Here is a 21,721-nt window from a genome sequence, read left to right as displayed (position 1 = left end):
ACCTGGTTCTATGGCTAAAAATCAGTTCTGCTGACATAGTTCTCTGGCTCTAGAGCAGCTCTGCTGACCTGGTTCTCTCCCTCTAGAGCAGCTCTACTGACCTGGTTGTCTCCCTCCAATGCAGCTCTACTGACCTGGTTTCTCTGGCTCTACAGCAGCTTTGCTGACCTGGTTCTCTGACTCTAGAGCAGCTCTGCTGACCTGGAACTTAGGCTCTAGAGCAGCTCTGCTGGCCTGGTTCTCTGGCTCTAAAGCAGCTCTGCTGACCTGGTTCTCTGGCTCTAAAGCAGCTCTGCTGGCTTAGGTACTCTGGCTCTAAAGCAGCTCTGCTGACCTGGTTCTCTCCCTCTAAAGCAGCTCTGCTGACCTGGTTTCTCTGGCTCTACAGCAGCTCTGCTGACCTGGTTCTCTTGCTCTAGAGCAGCTCTGCTGACCTAGTTCTTAGGCTCTAGAGCAGCTCTGCTGACCTGGATCTCTGGCTCTAGAGCAGCTATGCTTACCTGGAACGTAGGCTCTAGAGCAGCTCTTCTGACCTGGAACTTAGGCTCTAGAGCAGTTCTGCTGACCTGGTACTCTGGCTCTAAAGCAGCTCTGCTGACCTGGTTTTCTGGCTCTAAAGCAGCTCTGCTGGCCTGGTTCTCTGGCTCTAAAGCAGCTTTGCTGACCTGGTTCTCTCGCTCCAAAGAGTTCTGCTGACCTGGTTCCATGACTCTAAAGCAGTTCTGCTGGCCTGGTTCTCTCCCACTAAATCAGCTCTGCTGACCTGGTTCTCTGGTTTTACAACAGGTCTGCTGACCTGGCTCTCTGGCTCTAAAGCAGCTCTGATGACCTGTTTTCTCTGGCTTTACAGCAACTCTGCTGACCTGGTCTGTGACTCTAAAGCAGCTCTGCTGACCTGGTTCTCTGGCTCTACAGCAGCTCTGCTGACCTGGGTCTCTGGCTCTACAATGGCTCTGCTGACCTGGTTCTCTAGTCCTAAAGCAGCTCTGCTGACCTGGTTCTCTGGCTCTAAAGCAGCTCTGCTGACCTGGTTCTATGGCTAAAAATCAGTTCTGCTAACATAGTTCTCTGGCTCTAGAGCAGCTCTGCTGACCTGGTTCTCTCCCTCTAGAGCAGCTCTACTGACCTGGTTGTCTCCCTCCAATTCAGCTCTACTGACCTGGTTTCTCTGGCTCTACAGCAGCTTTGCTGACCTGGTTCTCTGACTCTAGAGCAGCTCTGCTGACCTGGAACTTAGGCTCTAGAGCAGCTCTGCTGGCCTGGTTCTCTGGCTCTAAAGCAGCTCTGCTGACCTGGTTCTCTGGCTCTAAAGCAGCTCTGCTGGCTTGGTACTCTGGCTCTAAAGCAGCTCTGCTGACCTGGTTCTCTCCCTCTAAAGCAGCTCTGCTGACCTGGTTTATCTGGCTCTACAGCAGCTCTGCTGACCTGGTTCTCTTGCTCTAGAGCAGCTCTGCTGACCTAGTTCTTAGGCTCTAGAGCAGCTCTGCTGACCTGGATCTCTGGCTCTAGAGCAGCTATGCTTACCTGGAACGTAGGCTCTAGAGCAGCTCTTCTGACCTGGAACTTAGGCTCTAGAGCAGTTCTGCTGACCTGGTACTCTGGCTCTAAAGCAGCTCTGCTGACCTGGTTTTCTGGCTCTAAAGCAGCTCTGCTGGCCTGGTTCTCTGGCTCTAAAGCAGCTTTGCTGACCTGGTTCTCTCGCTCCAAAGAGTTCTGCTGACCTGGTTCCATGACTCTAAAGCAGTTCTGCTGACCTGGTTCTCTCCCACTAAATCAGCTCTGCTGACCTGGTTCTCTGGCTTTACAACGGGTCTGCTGACCTGGCTCTCTGGCTCTAAAGCAGCTCTGATGACCTGTTTTCTCTGGCTTTACAGCAACTCTGCTGACCTGGTCTGTGACTCTAAAGCAGCTCTGCTGACCTGGTTCTCTGGCTCTACAGCAGCTCTGCTGACCTGGGTCTCTGGCTCTACAATGGCTCTGCTGACCTGGTTCTCTAGTCCTTAAGCAGCTCTGCTGACCTGTTTTCTCTGGCTTTACAGCAGCTCTGCTGACCTGGTTCCATGACTCTAAAGCAGCTCTGCTGACCTGGTTCTCTCCCTTTAAAGAGCTCTGCTGACCAGGTTATCTCACTCCAAAGCAGTTCTGCTGACCTGGTTCTCTCCCTCCAAAGCAGCTCTGCTGACCTGGCTCTCTGGCTCTACAACAGCTCTGTTGATCCAGTTCCATGTTTCTAAAGCAGTTCTGCTGACCTGATTCTCTGGCTCTAAAGCAGCTCTGTTGACCTGGTTCTCTCCCTCTAAAGCCACTCTGCTGACCTGGTTTCTCTGGCTCTAGAGCAGCTCTGCTGACCCATTTCTTAGGCTATAGAGCAGCTCTGCTGATCCGGTTCTCTGGCTCTACAACAGCTTTGCTGACCTGGTTCTCTGGCTATAAAGCAACTCTGCTTTCCTGGTTCAATGGCTATAAAGTAGTTTTGCTGACATGGTTCTCTGGCTCTAGAGCAGATCTACTGACCTGGTTCTCTCCCTCCAACGCAGCTCTACTGACCTGGTTTCTCTGGCTCTACAGCAGCTTTGCTGACCTGATTCTCTGGATCTAGAGACGCTCTGCTGACCTGGAACTTAGGCTCTAAAGCAACTCTGCTGACCTGGTTCTCTGGCTCTAAAGCAGCTCTGCTGGCCTGGTTCTCTGGTGTCAAAGCAGCTCTGCTGACCTGGTTCTCTCCCTCTAAAGTAGCTCTGTTGACCTGGTTTCTCTGGCTCTAAAGCAGCTCTGCTGACCTGGTTCTTAGGCTCTAGAGCAGCTCTGCTGACCTGGTCCTCTGGCTCTACAACAGCTCTGCTGACCCGGTTCTATGGCTCTAAAGCAGTTCTGTTGACCTGGTTCTCTGGCTCTAGAGCAGCTCTGCTGACCTGGTCCCTTGGCTCTAAAGCAGCTCTGCTGACCTGGTTCTCTAAATCTAAAGCAGCTCTGCTGACCTGGTTCTCTCGCTCTAAAGCAGCTCTACTGGCCTGGTTTCTCTGGCTCTAGAGCAGCTCTGCTGATCTGGTTCTAGGACTCTAGAGCAGTTCTGGTCACCTGGTTCTCTGGCTCTAAAGCAGCTCTGCTGACCTGGTTCTCTCGCTCTAAAGCAGCTCTACTGACCTGGTTCTCTGGCTCTACAGCAGCTCTGCTGACCTGGTTCTCGGCCTTTAGAGCAGCTCTGCTGACCTGGGGCTCTAAATCTAGAGCCGCTCTGCTGACCTGGGTCTCTGGTTCCAGAGCAGCTTTGCTGACCTATTTTCTCTGGATTTACAGCAGCTCTGCTGACCTGGTTCCATGACTCTAAAGCAGCTCTGCTGAACAGGTTCTATGGCTCTAATGCAGCTCGGCTGAACTGATTCTCTGGCTCTAGAGCAGCTCTGCTGACCTGGTTCTCTGGCTCTAAAGCAGCTCTGCTGCCTTGGTTCTATGACTCTGGAGCAGCTCTGCTGACCTGGTTCTCTTGCTCTAAAGCAGCTCTGCTGGCCTGGTTCTCTCCCTCTAAAAATCTCTGCTGACCAGGTTCTCTGACTATAAAGCAGTTCTGCTGACCTGGTTCTCTCCCTCTAAAGCAGCTCTGCTGACCTGGTTTCTCTGGCTCTACAGCAGCTCTGCTGACCTGGTTCTCGGCCTTTAGAGCAGCTCTGCTGACCTGGGTCTCTAAATCTAGAGCCGCTCTGCTGACCTGGGTCTCTGGTTCCAGAGCAGCTCTGCTGACCTATTTTCTCTGGCTTTAAAGCAGCTCTGCTGACCTGGTTCCATGACTCTAAAGCAGCTCTACTGACCTGGTACAGTGAAATGTGCACAATGTATGCAGTCGCTTAAACCCTTGCAGACTACTGAGTCAGTCCTGCAAAAGTCCAGGTAATAGTCATGCTTGTCTGGAATCACACTGTGAGTCTGTGTCCACTCCTAGAATCATCCTGACAGAAGCATGTCCTTATCTAATCTCTCTGCTGAAACGTAAGTGCTTATAAACTTATCTTGCTGTCAACTACTAGCACTCTAGGAACCCAGTCACTGTTTATGCAGTTGCAGAATGACTAAGGCATTGAGACAAGCAGTGGTACAGTGAAATGTGCACAATGTATGCGATCCCTTAACCCCTTGCAGACTACTGAGTCAGTCCTGCAAAAGTCCAGGTAATAGTCATGCTTGTCTGGAATCACACTGTGAGTCTGTGTCCACTCCTAGAATCATCCTGACAGAAGCATGTCCTTATGTAATCTCTCTGCTGAAACATAAGTGCTTATAAACTTATCTTGCTGTCAACTATTAGGATTCTAGGAACCCAGTCACTGTTTATGCAGTTGCAGAATGACTCGGGCATTGAGACAAGAAGTGGTACAGTCAAATGTGCACAATATATGCGTTCCCTTAACTCCTTGCAGACTACTGAGTCAGTCTTACAAAAGTCCAGGTAATAGTCATGCTTGTTTGGAATCACACTGTGAGTCTGTGTCCACTCCTACAATCATCCTGACAGAAGATTGTCCTTATCTAATCACTCTGCTGAAACATAAGTGCTTAAAAACTTATCCTGATGTCAACTCCTTGCACTCTAGTAACCCAGTTACTGTCTATGCACTTGGATGGAGGATTTAGTAGCTGTCTGACTGTTTGTTTAAGTGAGTAATTAAATGTGTCTCACTAAATATATAGGGTTGGTAACCAAACTATGTGAATGTGTGTATCACTGTCTCTGTTGTTGTATAACCTGCTGCATCAATTGGTCACTAACTACGTGAGTGTCTATATTAGTTATTTATTAGTTGGCTGAGTATTTGTAAGGGAGACTGAGTGTATCTGTGGTTGGGTGGGGGAGTTGTAACTCTATGCATAGATGTGTGAGGGGTTGATTGTCTAGGCATATGGGTTTAGGAGTGCTTACGGAAACAGTTGTTTGGATGTCTAAGTGTGTTTATGTGTGTGTTGGTAGGTGAATATATGTCAAACAACAAACAGTGGGAAGGGTCTGAGGGGAATAGTTTAAAGACCAGCTAACATCCAATCCCCCTATCCGACTTTCTAAACACAACAGGGATGCTAGGGTCTACAAAGAGAAGAAAAGTACAATAGACTAATACCTTCATAAATAGTTTATGTTAGGAGAGCAATGTAGTGTACGATAATACCCATCAGCCCACCCATAGGCGGAGACTCATCATCTGGGTTTCAGAAGAGACTGGTATTCGCTAAGCACCTCCTTGATTATATGGGAGGGTACTCGCAGCGAAACTACCAGTGATAGAGAAATGTGCACAGGATGTCAGTGGGTTGAGAGATGGAGTATTGTTGCAGTGTTGAAAGAAAAATTGTGAAATAGTGAAAGAAAATGTGTATTTAAGATTGCCTAGCGTGATGTCAAAAAACAAACTTTATTTGAGATAGAATCAACATGCTGGCAAGGTTAAAAGCAGCGTGAAGATAGTGTGTAAAAACAAATATCACTATCAGTTATGGAAGTAAATGGTCAACATGTTTCAGCCTTCTCAGGCTTTCGTCAGGACCTGCTGGTACGACACTACTGCAACGATATACAGTGAAAAACTAATATATAAATAAATAAATGACCTACCAGAGATAGATTATTCTTATTCTTATGGTGGTCTCAGTCATCATAAAAGATTAAATCTCCTATAACAAAAACCATTATAGATACAATAAGCAAAAACAGCCATGTGATAGGTATATCATTGTTCCACATTTCAGGTTGTAAACGTTTAAAAGAACTCACCCATATATTAATGAGGAGAAAGCCTCACCTCGCCTGGCACTCGCTCAGGTTAAAAGAGGCCCCGCTCTATAGGGATAAGAGGGGAAAAGTATATATAACACGCAATCTGTTATTTCAATTTATTTGTCAAAAGTAATCTTTTCAAAAGTGACTTCAAGCACTGTGTGTAGACCCACGAGGGGACCTCAGAAACCCAGGCAGTGAAAACGAACAAAACAGGCTAAATTCTGTTTATTAGATGGGTAAGTCCCCCAGTGCTGACTGTCAAATAGGGGGAAAGAAACACAAGAAGAAGGAATATAATCTATTCACATTAAATCATGAGTAGTGGTTTCACTCCCTAGTCTCGAAAATTAATAGTAAATGATCAAAACCCCATAATTAAAATGGATGGTCCGTCATCTTGAGAAGGGATGTCCATGAAAAGTGACCCACCTGTCCGTCGGTACCTCCTGCCGCCTTCTGAGCCGAGGGGAAGGTAGCAGGTGTACCGACGTGCAGGTTTACATAGGTGCACTGCGGACCGATATGGAAGCTTGGCTACTAGTTCGTGATTGGAGAATGAAATGAACCAATCAATAACGAGAGATGCGTGTAGCCAGGCGTCTACCGATTGGTTGTCAGAGGCGACCTGTATGCGGACCTGAATGAGAGCATACTAGTCCATATATCTAATGGGACAGCGCTTCCTTATTGGTCGAAGGCAGAGAAAGACGCCGCCTGACTCGTGTGGATAATTGCATTAACCCGGTCCGAGCAGTAAACAAAGAAAGAAAAAACAGCGGCAATGCTTAGTGTTCTGGTGCCACATTAATCCCAAAATCCGCGTGTTGGTCCGTAGGCCGATATGGAAGCTTGGCTGCTAGTTCGTGATTGGAGAATAAAATAAACCAATCAATAGCAAGAGATGCGTGTAGTCAAGCGTCTCCCCATTGGTTGTCAGAGACGACCTGTATGCGGACCTGAGTGAGAGCATACTAGTCCATATATCTAGTGGGACAGCGCTTCCTTATTGGTCGAAGGCAGAGAAAAGAGACGCCGCCTGACTAGTGTATTTCGGCCTTGTTCACTGCCACCACTGTGTCTATTCGACTTGGTGAGAGTTTGTTTCCGGTTGTAGGTATTAGACCAATCAGGGTTTAGGACTACTCAGCATGTTCTTATCCCACCGATATCCGTTATAAATCATCTCTCGCCTATGGACAACCACGCGGAGTTTGGGATTAATGTGGCACCAGAATACTAGATATTGCCGCTGTTTTTCTTTTTTCTTTGTTTACTGCTCGGACCTGGTTAATGCTTTTTCTTTGTCTACTGCTCGGACCTGGTTAATGCTATTATCTACACGAGTCAGGCGGCGTCTCTTTTCTCTGCCTTCGTCCAATAAGGAAGCGCTGTCCCACTAGATATATGGACTAGTATGCTCTCACTCAGGTCCGCATACAGGTCGTCTCTGACAACCAATGGGGAGACGCTTGACTACACGCATCTCTTGCTATTGATTGGTTCATTTTATTCTCCAATCACGAACTAGCAGCCAAGCTTCCATATCGGCCTACGGACCAACACGCGGATTTTGGGATTAATGTGGCACCAGAATACTAGGCATTGCCGCTGTTTTTTCTTTCTTTGTTTACTGCTCGGACCGGGTTAATGCAATTATCCACACGAGTCAGGCGGCGTCTTTCTCTGCCTTCGACCAATAAGGAAGCGCTGTCCCATTAGATATATGGACTAGTATGCTCTCATTCAGGTCCGCATACAGGTCGCCTCTGACAACCAATGGGTAGACGCCTGGCTACACGCATCTCTCGTTATTGATTGGTTCATTTCATTCTCCAATCACGAACTAGTAGCCAAGCTTCCATATCGGTCCGCAGTGCACCTATGTAAACCTGCACGTCGGTACACCTGCTACCTTCCCCTCGGCTCAGAAGGCGGCAGGAGGTACCGACGGACAGGTGAGTCACTTTTCATGGACATCCCTTCTCAAGATGACGGACCATCTATTTTAATTATGGGGTTTTGATCATTTACTATTAATTTTCGAGACTATGGAGTGAAACCACTACTCATGATTTAATGTGAATAGATTATATTCCTTCTTCTTGTGTTTCTTTCCCCCTATTTGACAGTCAGCACTGGGGGACTTACCCATCTAATAAACAGAATTTACCTTGTTTTGTTCGTTTTCACTGCCTGGGTTTCTGAGGTCCCCTTGTGGGTCTACACACAGTGCTTGAAGTCACTTTTGAAAAGATTACTTTTGACAAATAAATTGAAATAACAGATTGCATGTTATATATACTTTTCCCCTCTTATCCCTATAGAGCGGGGCCTCTTTTAACCTGAGCGAGTGCCAGGCGAGGTGAGGCTTTCTCCTCATTAATATATGGGTGAGTTCTTTCAAACGTTTACAACCTGAAATGTGGAACAATGATATACCTATCACATGGCTGTTTTTGCTTATTGTATCTATAATGGTTTTTGGTATAGGAGATTTCATCTTTTATGATGACTGAGACCACCATAAGAATAAGAATAATCTATCTCTGGTAGGTCATTTATTTATTTATATATTAGTTTTTCACTGTATATCGTTGCAGTAGTGTCGTACCAGCAGGTCCTGACGAAAGCCTGAGAAGGCTGAAACATGTTGACCATTTACTTCCATAACTGATAGTGATATTTGTTTTTACACACTATCTTCACGCTGCTTTTAACCTTGCCAGCATGTTGATTCTATCTCAAATAAAGTTTGTTTTTTGACATCACGCTAGGCAATCTTAAATATACATTTTCTTTCACTATTTCACAATTTTTCTTTCAACACTGCAACAATACTCCATCTCTCAACCCACTGACATCCTGTGCAGATTTATCTATCACTGGTGGTTTCGCTGCTAGTACCCTCCCATATAATCAAGGAGGTGCTTAGCGAATACCAGTCTCTTCTGAAACCCAGATGATGAGACTCCGCCTATGGGTGGGCTGATGGGTATTATCGTACACTACATTGCTCTCCTAACATAAACTATTTATGAAGGTATTAGTCTATTGTACTTTTCTTCTCTTTGTAGACCCTAGCATCCCTGTTGTGTTTAGAAAGGTGAATATATGTGTCAGTGGTACATCTCCAATAAAGTAGAAAAATAAAAAGCATTGTATATGAGGGTTGGTTTTAATAAATAAGTATACGTAAGAGTCAGTGATTGTGAGAGTAACTGTATGAATGAGTGTATAATTGTAATATTGATCTTTAACATAGTAACTATGATTTACTTTGTGTATGTCTAAATCAGGTGTTGTGTGTATAACTGTGTAGGTGAGTAAATGTAAGTGTGATTGATTCTTTTCATGAGTGAGTAGCATCACTGCATAACCGGCTAGGATGACTGCTGATGTGTCAATGTCTATATAGGTATATGAGTACATTTTATTGTGTTACCATTCTGTGAATTTCAAAGGTTTTTTAAATGCTAATTTCTAACTATACGTCTCTGAAACCTATGGTTTATTCAGTGAATATATGTATATATATTACCTACTGGTGGTCGCCAGTAGGTAGTTATAGTTAGGACCTAGTTTCCATAGAAGATCCGCAACATTCTATTGAGAATAACTTTGGCGCCGGTTGATGAATCTTCGCGATTTTTTCAAAGAAGATGGCCCGCTCTGCTCCGCTCCTTCCCTGAAAGTTTTGGGGGGATTTGTCAAGTGGGGGCTGAGAAAAAAGGGGGGGCCCAAAACGTGTTTTCCCCATGTTATTTTCCATAGGACGATTAGACACGGCTACAGCCCGAACTGCTGAACGGAATTACAAGAAATTTGGCAAAATGGTAGAGTCTGATTCGCAGATCACGCTTTTGCTCAAATGGTGTAAATCCCTCCTGTAGTTCCTGAGAAAATCAAAAGAAAAAAATATATATATCTAGGAGCGCGTACCGTACGCGTACGGTTCGCGTACGGTATGCGTACCTTTCCGAGCATGAGCTGCATGCTGATTGGCTGTCAACTGTCTGTCAACACTCCAAACCAGAAATTATTGGCAGCCATCTTGTTCCTCGGTAGACTGAGGCACGAGGAAGCAGAAAAACAAACATTTAGAACTCAAAAAGGGGGCAGGGTAGAAGCACCCTGACACCCTAGGCCTGCTCAGGGGGTCCCACGAGGACCCCCAAGGCCCCCCCCCATTTTTTTTTGGACAAAAAATCGGGGGGTACGAGTACCGTACGCGTACCATACGCATACCTTTCGGAGCAAGAGCTGCATGCTCATTGGCTTTCAACACTCTAAAACAAGGAAGTGTTGGCAGCCATCTTGTGCTCGGTAGACCAAGGCACAAGAAAGCAGAAAAACAAATGTTTAGAATGCAAAAAGGGGGCAGGGTAGAAACACCCTGACCCCCTAGGCCTGCTCAGGTGGTCCCACACGGACCCCCAAGGCCCCATTTTTTTTTTCAAAAAACCCGGTCTGCTTTTTTTCCAATTACCCCCCGGGGGGACCAAATCCCGGGGCATAGTGAAAAAGAAGTGTGGGGGGGGGCCAACCCCCTCCACCTTGCCCAGGGGACCACCACCCCCAGGGGCAAAGCAACACAGACCCCTGGTGCATACTGGAGGTTCCAAGGGGAATTGGTTCCCCCTCTGTAAAAGCGCCAGGGGGCTGCGTTGCAGAGAGGTGTAAGAAGGGACGTGGCCTCATTACACCTCTCTGCAATGCAGTCCCCTGGCGCATACTGGAGGTTCCTGGTGGGCTAGTTGGCCCCCATGGACCCCAGTATGCAAGGGGAATTAGTTCCCCCTCTGCAAACGCGCCCGGGGGCTGCGTTGGAGAGAGGTGTTAAAAGGGGCATGGCCTCATTACACCTCTCTGCAAGGCAGCCCCCTGGCGCATACTGGAGGTTCCCGGTCGGCTAGTTGGCCCCCCAGGGACCCCCAGTATGTAAGGGGACTTAATCCCCCAACTTAGAACACTCTACAGGGCACGTTAGCACAGTGGTGAAGGTAGGGGGCGGGCCCTGAGGTGATGTGAGTGCAAACATGTCCTGAGGCGCGTTTTAAGTTGAGGAATTAATTCCTGTTCAATCTGGACGTCCCCTAGGGGGCAACTAGTCCAACAGGTATCTCCAGTAAGCGCCACGGAGCTGTGTTGCAGAGTGTTGTAAAAAGCGGGCGTGCCCTTTGAACACCTCTCTGCAACGCGCGAGTTATAGTTAGCTGAACTAACTATAACGGGGGAATTTCAAAGGTTTTGTATGAGTGAAATGTCCAGCTAACTATAACATGTGTGAAACCTATGGTTTTTTCAATAAATTTGCAAGGTTTTTTAAATGCTAATTCCTAACTATAACATGTGTGAAACCTATGGTTTTTTCAATGAATTTGCAAGGTTTTTTAAATGCTAATTCCTAACTATAACTTGTGTGAAACCTATGGTTTTTTCAGTGAATATATATATATATATATATATATATATATATATATATATATATATATATATATCACACCAACCTCCTTCCTCACGGACAGAGCAGAGGCCACACAGGGGAATAGCTGGGAAACACTTTAATTTCGGCAAATGCATTTCGGCCTGACGGCCTTCCTCAGTGCCAGGCAGGATACAGGAGGTTTCTGCAGTCTTGAGCATTTAAAAGTCCTACTGCGTCGTAATAGGACAGCACAGCAGCAGCTCCGCCCCCACCAGGTATGTCTGTTCACTTGCTCCGGTTTTTCAGTTAGGCAGTGAACTACATGTCTCAGCATGCTGTAGGCTTACCGGTGACTGATGCTGGGGGCTGAAATAATGCCAAAGTGACCTTGCTGCTAGTAAAATGAACAAAGTTGCTATTAAAAAAAAATGTCCTGCTGCCATGTAGAACGAGTGTTTCCCTGGGTCCCCAGACCACGCCAACTTCCTTGTACCGGGATCCATGCAACAGGGGCAGGTATGGCAATGCATCCCGCCCAGTGTGAAGTGACATCACTTCGCAACCGTCTTCAATCCCTCCGGTAAGTAGAGGTGGGCCCCAACTCCTTCAATACCTTGAACATCGCACAAAGCTGCCGAGGCAGCAGCCAGAATAGTGGGGGCCAACTTGTAGCGTGGGCGCCTCTGTAACACATCACTGGCCGATGCGTAAAACATCACACCAACCTCCTTCCTCACGGACAGAGCAGAGGCCACACAGGGGAATAGCTGGGAAACACTTTAATATCGGCAAATGCATTTCGGCCTGATGGCCTTCCTCAGTGCCAGGCAGGATACAGGAGGTTTCTGCAGTCTCGAGCATTTAAAACTCCCACTGCGTCATAATAGGACAACACAGCAGCAACTCCGCCCCCACCAGGTGTGTCTGTTCACTAGCTCCGGTTTTTCAGTTAGGCAGTGAACTACATGTCCCAGCATGCTGTAGGCTTACCGGTGACTGACGCTGGGGGCTGAAATAATGCCAAAGTTACCTTGCTGCGTGTAAAACGAACAAAGTTCATTTATATATATTCCCAGTGTGTGACCAGATCCAACAGTCACTGCTTGAGGCGCACACTGACACAGTAAATTTTCAACGTTTCATTGAGTTTCTCGAAATAGATGGACAGACGCATTTCGGCTACGCCTTCCTCAATGTCACAAAATTCAATTGAAAGTGATGCAACTTTATACAGAAAACTGTGTAGACAAAATCATAAAAATCAAGAGAGGACTCACATTTCATGAAACGGCAACATCAATGAGGGACAAAAGTAAATGTTATCTCAAATCATTTTGGCGGCCATACTGGAAGGTCTTAAAATCATTCATCATTTACGATTCAATTGGATGATGCGAAAAATAATAACATTCTTATATCAGTTATATACATATATACATATATAAAACTCAACATACTAAATTCATTAGTGCATGAATCATTTGAGATCTACTAATTCTTGTTGAATTCACATGATTGTCACAATTTATAATACTCTCGCCCTGTATGGGCATCTGCATCATGTCAGACCTCCATAGACCGCTCCCCATAATTGTGCCCTGAATGGGCATTCTTATTACACTTTTGCCTAGGGAACTATTTCAATGTCTCTATTTACATTAATGTTGGTCGCTGTAGTTTACTTCAACTATTTTTCAATATTCAACATGGACCCAGAGCTCCTCATCATTGTTCAAACCCTGTGGGGCTTTGGTTTGCAATTCAATGATGTATCGGGATTCGAGTTTGCGTAACACTCTGACTCTATCGCCCCCTCTTTCTTTCTTTGCAACCTGATCTAAACAGAAGAATTTTAACAGATTGACATTCGAATTGTGTTGCTCTTCGAATATATATATATATTTCACAAGTGGCTGTGAAATACAGATTTCATCATCATAATAACATCCCCAAAACCAGTGTGCAAAGCTTCACCATTGAGGAGGCTACTAGGAATATGTGCCATGGAGGACTAAAACATGTTGTAATACTTTCTAAATTAAGCAGCAACAAATGTAGAAGAGGTGTGAGGTAAGCCCGGGCTTAGCAGGCGGAGTTGCTCAATGCAGAGCTCTACGGAGTTGGCCAAAAACTCTGTGGAGATCCGCTCCATGCCTCCCAACCCCTGCAACAAATATCTTTTTTACATAAAATGTCAAATGAAAGTAAAATAAAAGGTCACTTACCTTATCGCGGCGTCCCAGGCTGCCCTCCTCCTCCTCGCTGTAATCCTGTAGGTCATGGTAGGATTGCGCATGCGTGCCCATGCCCAGTCCGACCATGACGTAGGTCTGACGTAGGGGATTACGGCGAGGAGGAGGAGGGCAGCCCGGGATGCCACGATAAGGTAAGTGCGCTTTTATTTTGCTTTAATTTTACATTTTATGTAAAAAATATTTATTGTGGGAGTGGGAGGTGGGAGGGTCCAGGGCTGAACTCCGCTCTGTTGCGGAGTTGGAAGTTTTGCAAGAACTTCACGTTCTCCGCGGACCACGGAGAATGCAAAATTCCGCAAACTCCACCAGTGAAGTGGATTTCGGTGCCCAGGGTTGGTGTGAGGCACAGAGATAGAAAGAGATTGACAGAGAAAATAATACAGAGTAGGGGATCCAAAGCCTGTATGCAGCAAGGGTTAGCTTCCCATAGTGGGTTGAGGATCAGCTTTTCCACAGGTGAGGCCCTGTGGTCAACGCCCCCTGCACACAACCGAAGGTTATGTGGGGTTTGGTCACCTGCAATGAGTTGGGTGCTTTTTCTTTGCTTCACTTCATTTGCCCTAGTGGACAATGTATACAGACATTAACCAAGAAGGACCTGGCATGTTTTTTTCCATTGCCCAGAGTTGACGCTCTGTACCTGGACTCATTTTGTATTTCGGTTATTTCTCCCCTCCCTAATAACAGTTGACTGAGGTCCTAATTGAAAAAATCCTAATTCCTTTTCTATTTTTACAAAAAGAAATCTAGAAATCTTTAACGTATTTGTAAACACACATTGATCTGTTGTGACTCAGTTAACACTGTGTGGGCATGCCTATAGATGGATGTGTGTGTATGTATATGTGTGCATGTGTGTGTGTGTGTGTGCATGTGTGTGCATGTGCGCGTGTGTTGACCTAAGGATGAAAGACACATGCACACACCTTCAGGCCCAGAAACACATGAGACGGCTCACAAGTAGAAGGTAGATGCAGTTGTTAGCAAAATACATTTTTCGCTACTTATTCTGTGTTGGCATGAGTGAATAGAAATGTGATGGTATGTTGTGTAGGGATTGTCAGTGAATGATGCAAGACGTCTTCAAAGTGGTGCAGGCAATACTCAGAGATTATGGGGTGGAGATTGCATAAAGGGATAGGAGTCTGCCTCACCTGGGGTTTCCTCACCATGAGATGATGGGGCTAAAACAAGACCTGTTTGGGAAGAAAGAACGAGGAGGGCAACATTGTTGTCTGAAAGGTATGAACCTATCTTTTAAACATTACTAAGTCATCCCTAATTTGGCATTGTAGCACATAAGGAAGGTTGCATGAAATTTAAAAGCAGGGCATGCAGAATGCTAATGTTAACAAGTACATAATGTGACTAGCACCCAAAGGCTATTTTGCACTCTTGCAGGCCTAGCTGCTGCTTGTAGAAAACCAGAGTACAGATTAAAATCCTAATACTGTATCTCGGGAAAGGAACCTGATAGAAAAATAATGAAACAATAATTTTTATAGATATTTAAAACCCACTTAAATAATGAAGATAGGAATACTCCTTTTCCCTGCCTGACTTTCCTGGAGGCTAATTGGCTTTGGTTCTACAGCTTCTCCCAGGTAGTAGTTAACCTTGAATAGGTGTGAATAGGTCTGAAATGGGTGCCAGGAGCAAACAATAGGCTAACCTGAATGGGCAGAGATGACTCTTCTGAACATCACAGAATATGCATTCTTTCAGATCCACTGTCTCATTAATGAAGAACTCTGCTTTGTCCTACCAGACTTGCATTTCTGGGTTTATTGTGGGCACAGTGGCTGCCTCCAACTGGATTTTAAAGTGAGATGTAGGAGGATACTAGGATTACCATAGTACACTCCTCACACATACCCCTAGCCCTCAGGCCTGGAGTTTAGTATGGCTGATAGCAATCACCATTTTTAAATTGCCCAAAGAAGTTGGCCTCAGGAATATCTACCCTATGGGTTAGGACATGCCCATGAGTCATTTACATCCATTAGCTAGTGCCAGGCATTAATGTGGCTCCTCCATGCACACTCTTTAGAACACTTTATGGACCGACGGAAGATCAGAAGAGGATTGAACATGCCGTCTGCCACCTGAGATGAGCCATAAAGAACTGGACCTGCTCCCTCTTGCACCCAGGACAAAGAAGTAAACTCCAAGAGTCCTTTGGCTGACCTCCTTTGAAAATGCAGGGATACAGCAATCTTTAAGAAGCCTTTCCCTATAAGTACCCAGCTGATCATTGGCAATTGGACTTCTATTGGATCCTGTGCCTGGCACACTGTGAGTCTATAGTGTACTCTTGTGGTAGATTTGAACTTTAAGGACTAAATCAAAAGGTAAAATACCAGTCCATGCAAGGGCCTGATTTCTGTCTTCTTTCCTTCACCTCCAATGTGAGTTGTTAACAAACCCCCTCCAACTTGAATGGGTTAATCTGTATGAGCAGATATTTCAGGAGTATCAACGAGAGATGTTGACCAAATATGAAACAATTATTATGTGTTTTATTTATTTGACTCTTTTATTGCGAATCATTCTGTAATGTTTAATCAATTAATGATATTGTGGCGGTGGCCATATTTACTACCATCAAAATATATATTATTTCAAGTAATCTTAAGGCTATGGTAAAGAAAAATATATAACCTGTCACTGCAGCTTCATTGTCCTCTAAGCTTCAAAGTTAAGTTATTGTAACTGACTGATTTAAGAAATGAACTCCTTGCTAACTGGATGGAGGGTCATCGTAACCCCAGAGTATGCAGACTGAGGACTTTCTGTTGGCCGAGTATGGCCATAACCTGAACCAGAAATGTATTATATAACTAATGGGTCTTTTTCAGAGTAAGAGGTGTGGCCCACGGCTTTGCATCAGTAAATATGACAAAATGAACACCACTTTAGGAAAGAGCTGTAGCCATGATAGAACATGTAACTAACATTGTATCCAAAAGGTTTGAATCAAAAGAGAGTCCTTTAATTATTTCCCTGTTGGCTTCTGGCGTCAAAAAACTCTAACAGGTGACTCGGCAGTATTTGTTCGGGTGGTAATTAAGATTTCTTTTGTCAGAGTAATATATGATGTTGGAGCTAGGGCCGGACTGGCCGTAGCTGGCACCGGGCTATCCCCCAGTGCGCCGCACGGGTGGGGCCCTTGGGGGCCGTTTTTGTTACAGGGCCGTTTTTGCAAAATCGTCCCTGTAACAAAATCGCCCTTGGAGCCATGGTAGCAACTTATGGTATGACTTCTAAATGCCTACCTCATGTTTCTCCCCCAGACTGTTTCTGAAAATGTCGTTGTAAAGTTAGATATTTTTGGAGGTATTAATACTCATTTTTGCTTTTTTGCATTCGATGTGATCAAAACAGTCACAAGACGTTGTGCACCTACAATTAATCTATTCTTTAGTTATTGGATCAGATCTATTATTTCAGCTTCCTGATGAAAGCTAACAATGTACATTTTTATTAATCTATTCAGCAGTGCATTAGAAGTGAAATTAAATGTTAATCTAAATAGGTGACAAGTGTAAGAACCTAGACTGAGACTGAAGACGGTGGCCTTCTCTTACCTTGTTTATGATAAAACGCACGCCATTCGGGCGAAAGAAACGAAAACGAGGCAGTAGACAAATTTAGTCAAATTGATGTCTTATTAAGCACTTGTAGTCATGGCTTCGCAATTAAGCATGGCACAAATTGTTTTCTGCAAGTAAAGAATTATAGTGTGTCGATTTTCCCTCAGCTTGAATTTAATAGATTTTATCATTAGTCAAAATTGGTGTAAAAATCTAATTTATTTCACCTTTCTCATCGCACAATAACAGTAAATCTTTCACGTGCACTGCCCAGCGGTTTCTGTCACTGGAAAGCAGTGTTACACCATATGTGTGGCGTATTTCATTCAGCGGGAAAACATTCATGTCATTAACACTGACTGTATTATTTTCCTCTTCCAAAATGCTAACTTCACCAGACAATGCTGTTAATTGGATTTTTAAATGCTTTCAATTTACGCTTTTGTTTTTTTTGCCCTGAATAGCGCGTGTGGACTTGTTTTTCCTTTCAGTTAATTAAGCTTTTAAATTGTATTTATTGCCTTCGTTTGTGAAGCGCCAGCCTGTGCTTGTTTGAGGTGTCTCGGAAATATGCTAAAACTGCAATAGACAGCGACGCTTCATTTTAAGTGCTTCAGGACTTTGAATTAATTTGCAATTCATTATAGAACACTTACAGATTAATCACAGGAAACTCATTGTACGTTATACCTTCCAGACGTCCATAAATGTGCTGACCATTAAACCTTACAGTAATTTACTAATACCGACGATAATGTGAGCCCTGTTCGAGTACAATTTACACAATCTGTCACCATTCACGGCGCAGCAAAGCCAATCACTACAGAAGCCACGCAATTTGTAACCCTAGCTTGTGATTTAGATGTTTCAATAACAGACGTCCTTAAGAAAGTAGCATCTATGAGACAACATTTTCTATTAATTCTTATTGGATCACTATTCACAAATGCCTTTGTAAAAGAGCAATATTAAAAAGATCTGATTTCCTTTGCACTTGCACGTACTCTACCCAATACGCTTTATTTTCCTTTTACATTACAGTGACTTACTACATGATTTTCTTTCCTAGCAATTAACTTTATTTTCACCCTTGCATTGAATATCCTGTACATGATATTTTCCTTAACGACTAACTTGATTTTATTTCCTCGCCATTCTTATAGCCCTCGATAACAAAAGTTTTCGTGGTTCTTACACTTGCAGTGCAAAAAGTAAGAGTTAGGCTTGAAATTCCGAAATCGAAACCCACAGAAATATTTGATTAACTTTCTAACCCTATATCAATTGAATCCTATGAATTATTGCCAGTTTTTGCAAGTGTTCTACAGTGGGAAAGCTTGGAGCGAAATTGAGACTTTCTTGTAGTTTTCATTGTTCTAAGAGGAATTCTGAAAATCTACTTCGATACCAGATTTTTGAGAATACTAAAATGAGTTTATGCATTTCCACAGACCAGCATACAGTCACAAGGTAGCGCACCAACTGAAGGAATCAGGAGACACTAGTACCCCGTGGATTCCCTATCGACACCGAGCTGCCACTCATTCTGCCTTCGACATGGCTAAGTTGGATGTGGAGCAGTCCCCTAAGAATGACCGCGTGGAGAGGACTACAATGTGAAGGCCATTCAACATGGCTATGGGTGTAGAACAGAATTCCACTAGGGGACCGGATACAAGGGTATTCTATCTCCCAAGGTGCCCAGGAGTAGTACAAACATGCAGTAGTGTGATGTTGACTAAGGAGAGGTGTAAACATCCACCAACCAAAAGGCAAATGTGGCTACTGTTAGAACTGGGGGTCTCTTAATGGCAGAGGTAGGTACCTTTCTCCAAGTATGGACCCTTGCTTCTAGTCAGGGTAAGGGGATACACACTTTAGATAACCCCTGCTCACCCGCTTGGTAGCTTGGCCGAGCAGACAGACTTATCCCAAAGCCAATATGTGAAGTATTTGTACTCAAAACACAGAGTAATACAGTGATAACACCACAATGGACACCACACCAGTTTAGAAAAACAAAGTATCTTTATCTAAACTCAACAAAACCAAAACTACAAAATTCCAACATACAGGTAGTAAAATAACACTTAAAACAGTCATTTCCAAAATAAAGCTTGTAGAAAACAAATAGCTTCACCTGGGGCTATTACGACATCATGACATAAATAGATCCAAATTACGGTGCCGACCGCAAGGTGCGCAACACGGGGGGGCATGGAGTCACATGAACTCCCAAACAACAGTACCTTGGAAAACAAAGTCTATGATGGGCTTGCCTTGGCCTGGTTAAAATCCTTTCTTCATGGCCGCTCCTTCCAGGTGGCTGAGGGTAACCACATCTCCAAAGAGACCCCAATACACTGCGGAGTGCCGCAGGGCTCATCCCTGAGCCCTACGCTCTTCAACGTGTATATGTCTCCCCTCGAAAAAATTGTCACCCCTTATGGTATCAAATTACTGACATATGCCGACGATACTCAACTGGTAGTATCACTAAGCCACCAGGAAAATTCCACCATCGACCTGTATTCCTGCCTTGGAGATATAGTCAGTTGGATGGAGAGATCCCACCTAAAATTGAATAGTAATAAAACAGAGATTATGGTGATGGGCAACCAGTCCCACTTTCATCCAGAGAACTTGTGGCCTCCCTGCATGGGTCCCCGCCTACTCCTAAATCCGATATCAAAAGCCTTGGGATCTGGCTGGACCAGGAGCTTACACTGCATACCCAAACAAGGAAAACGGCTGGAGCCTGCAATGGTCTCCTCCGCACTTCCCGTAAAATCCTTCCATTGCTCCCCTTTCAGTCTAGGAAGCTCCTAGTCCAGGGCCTAATATTGTCCAGATTGGACTACGGAAATGCCCTCTACCTCGGTGCACCCAAGAAAGTGACAGCCAAACTCCAAGTAGTGCAAAACACTGCTGCCCGGATCCTTACTAATAACAACAACTGGTGCTCGGCCAAACCGGCTCTCAGAGCACTGCATTGGCTGCCAGTATTGGAAAGAGTGCATTTCAAGGCCCTGTGTCTAACACATAACATACTATATGGTAATCCCCCTCCTATCCTCAAAGACCTCATTGTCCCATACACTACCAATAGAACCCTCCGATCCATGAACCTCCACCTGACCCTGACGCCCAGGATCAGGAAGGCCCGATCCCGAGGCCGGCAATTCTCATACATCGCCTCCAAACTGTGGAACTCACTCCCTCAGGATTTGCGTGCTCAACCCAATCTCCTTCCCTTCCGTAAACTTCTGAAGACCTGGCTGTACCCATAACTCTCCCCTTTTTGCTGTCGCGTGTTTCTATCACTAGCGCTGGGACGCTTACGGGCAGCCATGCGCTCTAGAAATCTTTAAACATTAAACATTAAACATGTTGCACGGTGTTGAGGAGGTGAGGCGTCGGTACTGAGGTCGTGGTTGGCTCCCTGCCTGCCATGGGGGAGGCAAGGCGTTGTGTCTGCGAGGAGGCAACATGTTGAATCCAGGACAGGGGAAGTCAGTTGTTTTGGTGGTGAGGTGCTGCTTCCAGTGAAGCGATGCCAAGTTAGCGAGATTGTGGAGTCACCCTCAGCAGGTATCGGCACCGCGATAACTACTTGCAGGTGCTGACAGAGTCTGAGCGAGCGCTGGCATCAGGAAGGCCTAGAACTGCAGGCATCGGCAGGCGTCCAAGCGCATCAGAACTCCGGTGCATGCCGGGAAGTGTGTCGTGCACATCACGAGCGGTGCCCTGTAGGTGGCTACGTCATTGCAGCATCGCTGATAGCATTGGAGATTGTTTTTCTTGCTTCTATTAGGTTTCTTCCGGCTCCCAACAGCAGGAACAAACTCTTCACAGCTCTCTAGCTCTTCTCCTTGGCAAAGATTTCTCTTGAGTCCAGAAGCGATCTAAAGGTCAGGGGTTTAGGATCCACTATTATACCCCATTTTCTCTATTTTCTCCTTTGAGCCAGGGTCTCTGAGCCCAGGCCAAACAAGTTCAGTCCTTACTGGTGCAGTATGACCACAGGGGGTGGAGACAGCATTGTGTAAGGGAGACAGGCACTATTCAGGTGCAAAGAAAACTCCTCCCACTAGTTAAAATGTAGCTAAGGCCTATGCAGCTCAGGTCTGATTCATCCACGAAGGGCCAGGCCCACCTCAATCACCCCAGTGCCTGTCTAGAGTGAATGCACATCTTCAGCCCTGTCACTCCAAAACCAGACAGTCCTCCACAACCAGTCAGAGGCACACAGAATGGTTAGACAAGGAAATGCCTACTTTCTAAAAGTGGTGTTCTGAATCACACAATTTAAGAACCATCTTTACTAAAAGATGTGTTATTAAATTCTGAGTTCGGAGAGCTTAAACTTTATTCCTCTATCTTTGTAACAAAGTATTAGAACTGGGGGTCTCTAGTTGGCAGAGGTAGGTACCACTGTCCAAATAGGGACCCTTGCTTCTAGTCAGGGTAAGGAGGAAATACTCTTTAGATAACCCCGGCTCACCCCCTTGGTAGCTTGGCACAAGCAGTCAGGCTTATCGAAGGCAATGTGTAAAGTATTTGTACCAACACTCACAGTAACACAGTGAAAACACCAAAAACTGACTACACAACAGTTTAGAAAAATAAAGGTATTTATTCTAAACTACACAGGACAAAAAAGACAAAAATCCAACATACACAG

The sequence above is a fragment of the Lissotriton helveticus genome, chromosome 2_1 (genome assembly GCF_964261635.1).
Source record: "Lissotriton helveticus chromosome 2_1, aLisHel1.1, whole genome shotgun sequence".
Classification (NCBI taxonomy): Eukaryota; Metazoa; Chordata; class Amphibia; order Caudata; family Salamandridae; genus Lissotriton; species Lissotriton helveticus.
This window is presented reverse-complemented; position numbering follows the sequence as displayed.